Raw genomic sequence first — 8,754 nt, forward strand, 5'->3', positions numbered from 1 at the left:
GGCATTTTTGTAATTTCACTTGTGGACGAGTTGGAGGCCAGTAGGTCAGATCTTGGGGTATCATTCACTCCATTTTCAACAACCTTATCTTCTTCACTTTAATTTTGGAGATAGAGTGTGATTTCTTGAGTGAGAAAGCTTAAATTCAAGAGGAAGAAGTTGTTCTCGGGCCAAAGTGCGGTATTAAAGTCGTTCATCTACTCGCTAGCTACGTTGTGGTTGTAGTGGTAAGCTCTAATCTTGTTTTCCTTACTTTGATTTTGTGTAGGGTTAAGGTTTGGGTAAACGAAGAACATAAAACCCGTATTTGTTGATTTTGGGTGTTCTTGGGTAAGATGGAGTCATGAAGACGCAATAGTAACTAACCTAGGGTTTCAAAGTGTTAATTGAGGTTTATGAGTCCTAATTGGTTAGTTAATTACTAGCACACCTAGCTAATTGGTAAATGGGTGTTAGTTGGGTTAGTGGATGACCCGAAATGGGTGTGTTGATTTTAAATGAGTCAAAGGGGTTAATGATTGACCTAGTTAGGGATTATGGGTATGAATTACCCTAATTGTGTTATAGTTAGTGTTGATAGACCTTAATCACTAGCTTTTAAGTGATTGACGATGGTCTTAACCCTTAAGGGGCGGTTTTGGTGAAAATGGGGCATTTAATGCATTTAAGTCATTAAATGCACTTGAGTGAATTGTTGGTGTTTAGCCCAACAAGTTTGTTTGTTGATTGAGTACTTATTGTATTAGGTACTCGGCTTTGAAGCATTCGGAAGTATAAAATCATCACCAAATCGTTGAGGTGAGTGGAATAATTATATATGTATGTATATGATTTATTTGCTTGTGGGGTATGGGTTAAAGTTCGATGTTGACGATACCATATCATAGAGTATATTGTTGGTACGTTTTGATGAGGGTTTAAGTTCGATGTTGACGATACCTCATGTATGGATTTAAACTTCGATGTTGACGAAGCCATACCGCTATTGTAGTGAAATTCGATGAGGGTTTTAAGTTCGATGTTGACGATACCTCATATGTGGGTTTAAGTTCGATGTTGACGATACCACATTTATTGGGACGAATGGGAATTAAGTTCGATGTTGACGATACCATTCGTTGAGCTAGCCTTGGGATTCGAATACTAATAGATGTTGTGAACATCAATGCGTATGTATTGTGTTGTAGCATATTGTATTGTTGCGTTATATGATATTGTTATACTAGCTTGTGTTATCGAGGACTTAGCGTTATACATTATAATGGTATGCTAATTATGTTGCTAGTAGGTATACGGATTTGTTGTAAGTGTGTGCAAGTAAGTAAGTTATATATATATATATATATATATATATATATATATATATATATATATATATATATATATATATATATATATATATATATAAAATTATTGCATTCACTAAGCTTTAGCTTACCCTCTCGTTGTTTATCTTTTTATAGGCTCGGACGTTGACAAGGGTAAGGGCGTACGGTTGGATTAGAGATTCCCGCTTGTTTGATAGGGGACGCTTTTGGATGTGATAGCTTTTGGAGTTTGACCGAGATTTGGGTAGTTTAACCCCAAACACCATGCTCTTAGTGTCGTTTGGAATTTAAACTAATGTGTCGAAACTCGTGTTTTGTATGAAACTCGTAAAACGGCCGATGTGGGCCCCGTTTTGTAAAACTCATTTTATTATTGAATCGTGTGAGTTTTAACTATTATGACATGTTGTGAAAAGCGTTTCGTCTAAATATGTCGGGAAGTGGGAGATCTTTATTTGAAAAATTGCCAAACCGGACAGAACTGAAAATTGACTTGTGCGCGCCGCGCACCCTGAGGTGGTGCGCGTGGCGCACTACACTGTAAAAAAAAAAAAAAAAAAATTTGTTTCGCGTATTTGGTTGGTCATTGGTTTGGGTTGTTACACATATAGAGGTCAAGTACCTCGCAATGAAATCAACTATTGTGAATCGTTTATAATGTATATGAACGGGTCCTTTCATTTCCTTTTTAACGGTATTCGGAATAATTGGTGAAATAATTTACATGATTGGGATAAAGTGTCATTAACGAGTGTTAGTCAAAAGTAAGTGAAGATTCTCGATTAATTTTCAAAAGCTTGCTTTACAGTGATTGCCTCGTGTCCCTTCATAAATTGATTATATAGTTTTCATATTATTAAAAACATTATTTGATATAATAACTCCTATTATTTAAACGAGTTTAAATTATATAAAACGGACTTTGAAATATAACCGATTTTGAAAAATAAATATTATATAAATATTCCAATTATATATATAAGTTATATTCCTCTATATATATATATATATATATATATATATATATATATATATATATATATATATATATATATATATATATATATTTTACAATGTAATATTAATATAATTATAAAACTTTTTGATTTAAGTAATATTTTAAATATATTATTAAATATATTTTAATAAATAACGAGAAGTTGATTTATAGAAGCAAATGACCAAAATACTCAAATATATAAGTTACACTTCGTGTAATATAGATTATCAATGATTTTAGTCTATATTTTGACAAGGGTACGAGTCACGAAACGTAAAGTGCTAGTTTCTTAAGCGTACGAAAGGTCATTCGATAAACCGGAACCGTGACATAAACCAATATTGTAAGATATTATTATTAAAACTAATATTAGTATTATCTAATTATTATGAATAATATTATTATCATTATTATAAATGTGTTATAAAAGAGGACTAAAAGCTATTAATCGAATCGATTAGAAATAATAAGTATTATGATGAAATTAAAATATTGTAAGATATTGATTTAGATAAAAATATCGTTTTTATTATTTTTATCATTAAAAGTATCATTAATATTAAAACTATCATTTTTATTAAAATTAGCATTTTTAATAGAAATATCATTGTTACTATAAAATATCATTATTATTATTATCATTTTAGTATTATTATAATTAAAAATTAACATTTTTAAATAAAATCATTATTTTTATAAAACATTATTATTATTACAGTTAATATTAAAAAATATCGTTATTTTAAATTTACATTGATTATCATTTTATCATAATTAATATCATCATTAGTAAATATAAATATTGTTATTATTGTTGGTAGAATAATAATAATAATAATAATAATAATAATAATAATAATAATAATAATAATAATAATAATAATAATAATAATAATTACAAAATAATACAACTTTTACTTATTATTATTATCAATATTATTTTATTAAATAAATATGCGATACAAAGATATTTTTACCACACGTAATATAATTACATTAATAATACATACTACTATATTTTTATGATATTAAGTGAACTTTATAAATTATATTACTTAAGATATATAAATGTGTATTTTATCATATATAAATTTTAATATAAATTTTAACATAAATCTTTATTTATTAATAAATGACTTGTATTATTTTTACTCTAATAAAATCTGATAAATATATTTAAATATATAAAATGACTATTTAAGTTATATAATAAACATGTATAGATTTTGTAAATCATCTTGGGTCAAATTGACTTTTGTTGACTTTTGCATATCGATCTCGAACATTAGGATTGTGATACACTATGACCTGACCTAAATTGTTACACAGATATTGACATATATATATATATATATATATATATATATATATATATATATATATATATATATATATATATATATATATGTATATAGGTTCGTGAATCCGAGGCCAACCCTGCACTTGTTCAGTGCCGTCATATGCATAATTGCTACGAAATACAGTATGGTAAGTTTCATTTGATCCCTTTTATTCTTTACATTTTTGGGCTGAGAATACATGCAATGCTTTTATAACTGTTTTACTAAATGGATACAAATACTAAAACTGATTTTGCGTGAGTTTCATTACTCTCTTTGTAAATGCGTTTGCAATATATATTTTTGGGACTGAGAATACATGCGCTGTTTTATAAGTGTTTGACAAAATAGACACAAGTACATGAACTACATTCTGTGACAGAATTATCTGGATTCAATGGTTCGATTTCTATAAAGATTGCATTAGCTACCATCGGTGAGATTGTTTTGCATTTTGATTGCATTAGCTATCGTTGGTGAGATTGTTTTGCACTTTCCTTATTCCCATCAGGTGTTCTTCATATGAATGATTTTTAGCCGTGAGCAGACCGGCATATTATTTGAAAATGAAATATTGTGGTCTATTAAAATTTTGAAATGATTATTTATGATAAACTAATGAACTCACCAACCTTTTGGTTGACACTTTTAAGCATGTTTATTCTCAGGTATTAAAGAAGTCTTCCGCTGTGCATTTACTCATTTTAAAGATATTACTTGGAGTCATTCATGACATATTTCAAAAGACGTTGCATTCGAGTCGTTGAGTTCAACAAGATTATTACTAAGTCAATCATATATTATGAAATGGTATGCATGTTTGTCAACTTTCGATGAAATGAAAGTTTGTCTTTTGAAAACGAATGCAATGTTTGTAAAATGTATCATATAGAGGTCAAATACCTCGCAATGTAATCATATATTATTGTATTCGTCCTTATGGATTAAGACGGGTAGTGTCACATTTTATGTAGGAAGCAAAATTATTATTATATTATACTATAGTGTAAAAAATACAAGATACCAACCTGGATTCTCATTAGTTACGTGAGGCGATGCACCACTTGGCAGAGAGAGACCATTTTCGCCATTTTCACCATCCTCTTGAAACTCCGTAAAGTCGGTCTCAGTTGATCCAAACTGAAAGTTCTTATACTAAATTGGCATGAGAAATTGTATTTTTTTAATGCGTGAAACCCTTTCATACAACATTGAAACCTACTTTTAGATTGACACTTAAATGCAAGTGTAATGTTAGTAAAATGGTTTAAAAACATTAATATATGGAAATTTTGACCCCTTTAATAAAATTGGAACTCTTCTCACCATTTGCAGTGGGTAAAACAGGTAGAGTAGGGTCACGACTCAACCTATGTGTTCTTAAAACTCATAGGACCTCCCATACTGTTATTTGTTATGTTAAAACACTTAAATTATTACATTCACAATACTATCTTTGCAATGTTTTCAAATTAGTAAAAAAAATTACAAGATTATATAAAAAAAGGGACATAAGATGTGTTTAAGAGTCAGTCGTTTTGCCCTATTACACAACCCGTCCGATTACCACCTCTAAGAAAAGCAAAAAGAATGTGCAAAAGGAATTCGCAGTTGTCGAGAAAAGTAAACAAAGAAGCTTACCCCCAAGCAAGAAGAACTATCTCGTTGAATACAGTGGACAATTCTGAGTGAGCTAAACTGTGCTAATTAGGAGGAATTCGAATAGCAGAACTTGAATCAATAGCTTTTTCAAATAGATGTATTCTTGAATTCTTGCTACCATATTCAAGTTCTTCCAACTCACTAATATGAAAACGGAAAATGGTCATTTTGTTTGCATAATGTATCCGAAAAAAGGATACTGATGATATTTCATAGATGATTATTGTCATCATTAAATTCTTATGAAATGCTCATATCATAAACTGAATTCACGGATCTCACAAACTGGTTGCAAAGAGTAGGTAGAGAGCCCATTCCAAAATTCATTAGAAAAGTATTCTTTGTAATGTTGCTTTCAACTTCTTTAGTTATGATACCGATTATTCTATCATTTTAACGAAAAGTCAGAGATGAAATGGCATATATACTAGTGTTATTAAATCATATATCCTAGAGCTTACACAACCTTTTCTCACTATGACCAACAACCAAAGCATTTACGACAAGTTGGAAGAACTCGTAGAACTCAATGACAACACACTTCATATATTCTTCAGTAAATATATGCTTCCAGAGATCATTATCCTTCTTTCGAAATTGAACAACCATGTCAAGTGCAACTGGCAGAAAGAACACAACAAATTTTAGACGAACCAGAATGATTGAGAGGGTCAAATGGGTCGGAACTCGTCCAAAGAGAATATGGCCTACTGAATCACTCCTTAAAGTTTATATAATATCTGAATAATTTAATCATATCTAAAACGCCATTTTTCTTTTTTTCTATATAAAAATATGAAAACATGGAGATGGGTATTTTGACCTAAACCCAATCCAAAAGAACCTACCCGTCCTGTCCATTTTACATGTATCGTTCAGAATGTAGTTTCTAAGGGTTCAAGAGAATTTATGATGTTTGAGCTTCGAAAGCAATGTACCATCCACCATCATACGGCAGTCTGATTGACCAAGGATTCAATTCTGCAATTGTGTTTCCTGAAGAATAAGCTTCTGAAGCTCTAGTCCATCCATCTCTATGACTTTGCTGATTTCATTAATAGATAAAAAATTAAATTTTATCAACAACACGGAATGAAAGACAAAATTTATCAATAAAATCATGTATTACCGTCTTTAAAACAATTTTTAGTCCACTTTTCATTAAACTATGAAATTTTATGACATAGACATGATTTTTAAATATGAAAGTTAATTAATCTATGTTATTACCTTATGATTTTTGCAGTTGCTTCCTTTTTAAGTGTCGCCATTCGTGGAATTTTGCAGAAAAATAAACCCTAATATAGAGTGTCAATAATGTTTATGCAGATCTTCATTAATGATTTGGCCAGCTCGTTCTTTGTATGACTTGTTATACTTACTTATTTGACACTCACATTTTTTACTTATATGCTATATTACATTATATTGTTATATGCTTTATTTACCTATAATATCGTATTGGAGTATACTTTATTCATGGTGAAGTTTTTTTTTTTATCAATTTTTTTTTTTTTTTTTTTTACTTCACATATCGGTTTTCATGGTTCTTTCTGGTCGGAGGTCCCTAGGAAGCAGCCTCTCTGCTCTACAGAATAGGGAGGGACGACTTCCTCTACCTGGGGACCGATAGGTATCCTAGGTGGAGGAATGACTTCCCTTTTACTTTAGGGTAGAGGAAATGACTGTTTACATCTAACCTCCCTCATATTCCACTTCAGTGGAATTGAGTATTGTTGTTGTTGTTGTTGTTCTTTTCAAGTTTCCACTTATCGGCAACCTCACTTTTGAAAGTCATTTCTGATATGTGTACTTTGGGAAGGTATCTGTAAAGTTTGGTGAATTATTGAAGCCATTCTTCAAAAAGCTACAACAACAACAACAACACCCAGTACCACATAAGATCATTTCCCCTATCCAATAATAAGGACAAGTCATTTCTCCACCCAAAGTGAAAACACTCTCAAAAGTAGAGAAAGTCATCTCTCTCTGTTCGACGGATAGAGAGATTGCTTCCGAGTGGAACCCCGGCCAATAAGTAGAAAAAAGTTTAAAAAAATAAAATTAAATTAAAAATAAAATTGACGCCATGAAAATGGTAAAATCAAATTTTCATGGGTTTTAAATCCTGCCTAAACTTTAATTTAGGCTCTAGGGGTCAGTCAAGTCGCTAAATTTTGTGTAAGACATTTGCAAGTTTTTGTCAAAGAGTATAGCAATCATCAAGTTGATTATAGGGTTTTTAACATAAGTAATATACGATACTAATTAAATGGCTAAATGCTTACGGAGGAAACTTGTTGGGCCAAAAGTAATATCATCAATTGATATAGATGATCGGATAATTTGTAATATTTATATGGAACAAATCCAAAAAAAAGAAGTGTTCTCGATTAACAAAGGGATCAGCAACATAATTACTTGGGAATCCAGAAACGATAACAATAGTAGATGTCAAAATGACAAAATTGGGTTTAAATGTTTAATACAGGCCATGTTGCACTTTTAGTTTCCCATAAGTTCATATGCAAGCCATGCCATTCAAATCAAGGTCCATAGTCAAAACTTCATGAAAAGGTTGAATTCATTTTGCATTTACGTGAAAAATTCAAATAACAAATTTACGTGCATACCCATGAGTGCGATTCAATTATGGATATTTAAAAAAAAAAAAAAAACAGTTAAAGAGTTACGGTTGCTATATTATGAAACGCGCAACATAATTGACTTTCGTCAATTCACTATAAAGTTGTTGCTTTTACAATTAATACGACGATATACTCCTAATCTCTATAACAAATTCACAGTAACCACCACTACAATTGATCATGTCGCAACATACATCTAACTAATTTATTGAATTTAAAAGGAATTTCTAGTTTCGTATATGAACTAAAAACACTTAAATGAAAAGTAAAAAAGAAATTACCTTATTTCCTTTGAATCGTAAACATTAGATGATAAATAAAAATAATAATTCATGGCACATAGAATAAGATAGGGTACCTAGTTGGAGGGTACGGACTTGGTTGATGGAGGGGCAGATTTGTATTTGAATGATGAAGCTAGGGTTCTTGTGTATTCGTATTTGATCGATGGGAAGGAACGGGTGAAATTGGTTTGTGAGATGGGTACTTTTGGAAGATACATAAATCTTACATAGATACCCTCTCCTCCCTCAGTTTCAATTTAATTGTCTCCGGATAAAAAAATCACACAGTTTATGAAAATGTCATAAAGTACCGTAACTTCTGTTTACTTTTCAATTTTACGTTTATTTTTTTTTCTCTTTTAATCATATTCGCATACATAATAGAATACTATACTATAGCTTTAGGACGGAGATAGTACTAATTTTATGTAAGACAAATTGTAACTATTGGATCAACCTTAAAAAATCTTATATAGGATGGAGATTATTTTT

General features: G+C 30.4%; 1 long non-coding RNA gene across 1 annotated transcript; it reads right to left on the reverse strand.

Annotated features, from left to right (window-relative positions):
- Nucleotides 1-5,321: 5,321 nt before the first annotated feature.
- Nucleotides 5,322-8,460, reverse strand: LOC139859839 (uncharacterized). Its single transcript, XR_011763185.1, has 3 exons — nucleotides 8,337-8,460; nucleotides 6,269-6,375; nucleotides 5,322-5,950 (listed from the first exon to the last, which is right to left on the reverse strand). It is a non-coding gene; the product is annotated as an uncharacterized lncRNA (long non-coding RNA).
- Nucleotides 8,461-8,754: the final 294 nt, after the last annotated feature.

Source organism: Rutidosis leptorrhynchoides, chromosome 7, assembly GCF_046630445.1.
Source record: "Rutidosis leptorrhynchoides isolate AG116_Rl617_1_P2 chromosome 7, CSIRO_AGI_Rlap_v1, whole genome shotgun sequence".
NCBI lineage: Eukaryota > Viridiplantae > Streptophyta > Magnoliopsida > Asterales > Asteraceae > Rutidosis > Rutidosis leptorrhynchoides.